A 5746-nucleotide genomic window follows, 5' to 3' on the forward strand; every position below is an offset into this window, starting at 1 on the left:
TTAAAGGCCGGCAGTTTGTTAGGGTTTAAAATAGTCGCTATGAAATTTGCTCCTGCCACTGGTAATTACAAAGTACATCTTAATATCCCCTGCTTGCCAGACCTGAGATAACAGGGCTGTGTGCGCAGCATTTGGCTCGGCAGAGAAGGTAAAATCCTTATCTTATCTCCATCTGCACACAACGACCAGCCTCTCTTCCAATTCAACCCTAATCTTCTTAGTAAATAATACTGATATTTTTCACCATAACAAAATGGAGCTGGTGCCAGATCCTCACTGATAACACCTCTCGCTTACACACCATTCTCGGTCAAAATCTGCCCGATTTTTCTTAATCTCTTTAACTCATCAGAAAAAAAAATACTTTTTTTTTTAACATTTGGCCATAGTAAGTTCTTTTCCACCAAATAATAACATTATAAATCCATCCCTGTGCCTACAGCTGACCATTGAACAGCTGCGCGGCTTCCTCATGTCCTTCACAAATGGCAACGCTCTGCTTTTCAGTTCTCCCCCAAGTCTGGGGCTGAACCAAGTGAATTGGTCCAGGCAGGCCCTGAGCCATCCTTGTATCTTGGTCAGCTTGGTTCAGGGGGGCAAGCTTGCTCTTCAATGTTCTCATTGTCCTGGCCCCCTGGGGGGGGGGTGTCTCCCCACCCCCATCCCCATTCAATTCTTGTTCACTATCCAGAGAAAACAGACATGTTAGCAAACCTTCCCCTGCCTGTGGCCCACTCCTCTCTCTCTCTCTCTCTCTCTCTCTCTCTCTCTCTCTCTCTCTCTCACCTTGACACAGGCTTCCCTCTGAGCCCCATCTTGGCAGACAGTGGGACCACCTGCCTTCTCCTGTGCCTTTTCAGTGTGAGTCTCAGGCTTGTCACACAGCCCAGAGGAGGGAGAACTGCGGGTTTTTATTGAGCACTTACTGTTTGCCCATTCCTGGGGTAGCCTGGCAGGGATGCCTGAGATAGGGAGGCAGACCAGGCAGGAACTCAGCCCTCTCCAGGGCTGAAGAAAACATCCAATCTAGGAGAATCAGGGTTTCAGGAATTTCAGCTTGAGGCAAAGAGGCTGAGCATGAACCCTTAGAATCCTTTCAAATGTGTGTGTCATCGCTAAGAAAAATAAGGAAGAAAAAAAAACAGAAAGAAGATAGCAGTGACAAAGACACTATCAATAACATTTTACACCATTCAAATTAATAATAATCGGCATGGTACCGAGATATTCCAATTTCCATTTCCAATTTCCTTGTTCACCAGAAACTGTCTATGATTTCCCTCTCCCACTGCTTCCCTAATATGCTTGTAAATGTGCTTGGCTTTGTTGCAGAGCAGGTACACCGAAGGGGCATTATTTTCTGTGCCTGCCCAAGGCGTTCTCATTCTGAGACTCTTTAGTCATCGGAAGCCACCTCCACTCCCCTGAGTCTGGACTTTCCGAGGTAAAGAAGGGCCTTCCGCCTCCCCCCAAGACCCCAAAGGCCCAGATGTTTGAGAGAGTGAAGGCTGGGGTGCCCTGTGTGTCAGCATTGCTCAGCAACTCCCTCTCTGGCTCCTAAAACCCAGGGTCCTAGTAGCATGCAAGCTCTGGGCATGGGCGCTGCTTGGCAAATGCCAGGACGTGGCACCAGCTGCTCCAGCGCGTGAAGCTTCCACCCTCCCCGTGCACGCTGCAGGCAGGCTCTCCTGCAGCCAGATTTCTTCTCCTCTTTCACTGTCTTTCCCCAGGCACTCCTGTAAACCCCTCAGTTTATCTTCTTCTCATCCTTCCACCTAACATGCCCATTTTTGTTCCCAATACCCAGTCACCTGGCTACTGAGGAGCCAGAAAAGTATCATTGTTAAGATGTTAGGCTTTAGAACCAGACCGACGTGGAGTGTAGTGCTAACCTTGTCACTTGTGTGTCTTTGGGGAGGCTCCTTAGCGCCCCCCCCCACACCCCCATCTCAGTTTCCATATCTGTAAAGTGGACATGACAATAAAACCTGTCTCCTAGGAAGGACGGAAGGTATTTTATGCTATGATTGAATAAGCCATGCCCAGTTGCCAGATCACGGTCGTAACTCAATAAATGCTCGCTCAAGTTGATACAGAATTAATTATAACTCGGAGAAGGGAGCTGGTGTAAATGTCTTGGACTGGGACTCTTTCGAGTCGAATCACTTCTATGAGCACCACTAACAGAATACAAGGTAGTTCTGTAAAGAAAGCTCTTGGCATCCCAGTTTGGGGGCATCAGTGTCTGCCGGATCCACTGACTGTAGGCCAACAGCTGGGAGGAGACGAACTTCATCATCCTTAGGCCAACAAGTCAGTTGAACCAAAAGTGTGTCGACAAAGCCGCCCAAGGTCCCAGGGCTGCTGTCTTCGTAGCCCCAGCAAGCAATGTGTGCAGGGAACCGACTGAACCTAGATGGTGCTCCTGGCCAAGTCTGTCCCCTGCACCATCTTCACAAATGCCCCTCCTCCAGGCAGCCACCTGAGCGGGATTCCCACCACCCTCTCACCTGCTCTGACGGTGCCCCTCCTGGGAGCCACACTGATTCAGGCATATCCATCATCCAATAGCTCCTCACTAAATAATCCAATGCTGCTCTCTATTCCCTGGCAAGGAAATGTAGCACGTGCTTATTCTGTACCAGGCAGTACCCTGGACTCTGTGCATACCCTGACCTCGTTTGACCTTCCAACCATCCAGTTCAGCAAGTACTAATATCATCCCCATCTTATAGATGAGAACACTGAGGTTTGAGAAGATTGGCTAATTGTCCCAAGGTCGTGGGACCAGTAATCGATGAAGTAAAGCTACAAGAAGGCTCAAAGTTCATCAACTGCGGCCAAGACAGAACCTATATGTGGTGGTGGTGGGCGCGGGGTGGGGGTGGGGAAGCAAACAGCCCAAAAAGTATTCAAACGAGTTCAAACAAACAAAGGCATGCGTCAAATGACAACACAGGGTACTTTCAGAAACACTTTTGATCAGAGAACGACACTAAGGAAGCCAAGGTTGACTTTCTTATTTAACTCAGGTAATTTTCCCTGGGAAACGGGTCCTCGGGTCACCCGGATACGAGAAGATCACCCCAGAGAGCCCTGGTAACCTTGTGAGGACCTCTTGGATTGTTAGGGACAACAGTTTTTAAAGTATATATTTTTAAAGTCTCCTAGACAGCACCTCCTTTCCCAAGCTTCTGCCAGGCTGGGTCTCCCGAAGCAGCACTCTTGTCTCAACTGCACTGCCAGCTTCTGCTCCTCACCTGGCATTGAGAGAGCCCCTGTCCCACAGGGGCCCCGCCTCCCAGTGGTCAGTGTCACTCCCTACCTGTCCGACCCAGCCTCCTCTCGGCCCCAACCAGCAGCATGCTAGAAACCTCCTCTGTCCCCACTGCCTGGACCCGCTTTGGGTGGTTGTTAGGGGCTGTCCAGTCAATTCTGACTCATAGCAGCAGGAGGAAGCGCTTCGCAGTCCTGTGCCATCCTCCCCAATTGCTGCCATGCTCCTGGCCCATGGCTGCCAACACAAGAAGCAGGCAACCTATCTCGTGGAAGGCTTCCTCTTTTCTGCTGCCCCTCTACTTGACCAAGCATGATGTCCTTCTCTGGAGACTGGCCTCTCCTCTCCCTACTGGAGGAGGGAGGAAAGACTGGAGGAACAAGGCTTTCAGACATCTCTGGCCCCCCCAGCCTCTCCATCCTCTGGCCTCTGTGATGATGTTCCTGGAACATTTGGATGGTGTTTTCCTTGACACTTCTGAGGCCTGCTAGGGCCTAGAGTCCCACCAGGAGGCACTTAGATTAGACAGTGAGGGCTAGCCTCCTGTAAGACATCACTCTATCCCCGTGTCGGTGCCAAAGGAAAGTCTACAGAGGTGACTGATGCGTCTTTTTCATGCCCTACGACTGCCTGCCTAGCAAATGCTCAATAAACCCAGAGGCTCCCCTGGTTGAACTCAGCACGCCGCCACTCTTTACTTACCTGCATCAAGTACTCGATCTGTTGACTGTGTTTACAAAGTATTTCCCTGGGTGGCTCAAACGCGTATGCCCTCAACGACTAGTTGAAAGTTCAGAGTCGCCCAGAAGGGCCTTGGAAGATAGGCTTTACAGTTTGCTTCTGGAAGGTCACAGAGCCTTGAACATCTACAGAGCAGTTCCACTCTGACAGGGTCTTCGTCAGTCCAAGGAACCAAAAGGCACACAAGTTACAGGTGTCCCTTTAGACATGACCTGCCACGGAAAATGAAATGTAAAGGAAAACCTGATAGGCCAACTTCTCGGACCAGATAAATGAACATATATAGCATTCTCATTATTCACTTGAAATGATTCTCTCTAAAAAGCCAGCTTCCGCCATGAGCTACTCTAGGAAGGGGCTTCCACAAGTTCATGGTGAAGTCCCCTGATCTTTTCCTTCAATTTCTCCGCGCCCCTCCCTGGTACCCACAATGACACTGGCTCTGCAGACGTTGGGTTTCAACAGAACTTTCAGCAACATCAAATTGCAGCATATCATGTCCCCTTGAAGACATTAGATGGTGTTCTGCTTCCAGAAAACCAAAACTCAGTCATTGAGAGTCCTATGGAGCCGTTCACCTCTATAGACAGAAGGTCCCTGGGAGGCAGTGTGGACACCATGGGAACTGGTTTGGTTCGGTCCCTTACTTGTCTTATACACAAAATGAGTCTCCAAAGAGCAGATAGTCCAGAAGACTCGTCCATCCCTGGTGTCACCAAGACCAGCCCGGGTGTGTGCACGGGCAGCTCTCCCAGTTCCGCAGAGCTGCATTTTCAGATGGGAGGCTGGGCTGCAGCTGGGCCAGAATTGTACCCACCCAGTGGGAGTCCGGGCCTGCTGCGTGGCTGCTGCCCTCCTCAGCTAGCAGAGCAGCACGGGGGCCTCTTCAATAGATACGCAGACCAGAACTGCTGCCCACTGCTGCCATCCTGGTCTTGATGCCCTCTGGCTTGGTCTCTCCTGAAACCACCACCCTCTTCCCCCAATCTGCTTCCTCTCTCTCTGCATCTCTCTCCTCCTGTCGCTTTCTCTGTGACTGTTTATGCGAGAAGTGAAGGAGGCATGCATCGGGGCTTGAAACAGATGTTCTCTTATTTTGAGAAGGAGCCCTGGTGGTGCCCTGGTTAACTTTTCTGCTGCTAGCCACAGGGTTGGTGGTTCAGCGCACTGGCCTCTTCATTGGAGAAAAGAACCAGCAATTCGCTCTGATCAAGGGCAATGTAATGGAGAGGAATTACTGAAACCCAGTGAAGACTGAGCATGATAGTGGGACAAGAGGAAAGTCAAAGGAAATGGAGGAAAAAACTAGGAGGCAAAGGGCATTTGTAGAGGTCTAAATACAGCCATGTACAGAAGTAAATATATTTGTATATAAGGATAGGGAAATAGATCTATGTACATATATTTATAGGTTTAATATTAAGGTAGCAGATAGACATTGGGCTTCTACTCAAGTACTCCTTCAATGCAAGAACACTTTGTTCTAATAACCTGGCATTCTATGATGCTCACCTTCCCAACAGATTGCTGAAGACAAAATGGGTGCAGAATGGAGACTCAAAGCCCATCTGTAGACAATTGGGCAACCCCTTACAGAAGGGTCACAAGGAAGAGACAAGCCAGTCAGGGTGCAGTAGAGCACTGATGAAACATACAACTTTTCTCTAGTTCTTTAATGCTTCTTCCCCCACCCCCCAATCATGATCCCAATTCTACCTTACAAATCTG

The sequence above is a fragment of the Echinops telfairi genome, unplaced genomic scaffold (assembly GCF_000313985.2).
Source record: "Echinops telfairi isolate 266 unplaced genomic scaffold, ASM31398v2 ScPeMD7_7475;HRSCAF=8513, whole genome shotgun sequence".
In the NCBI taxonomy this organism is placed as follows: Eukaryota; Metazoa; Chordata; class Mammalia; order Afrosoricida; family Tenrecidae; genus Echinops; species Echinops telfairi.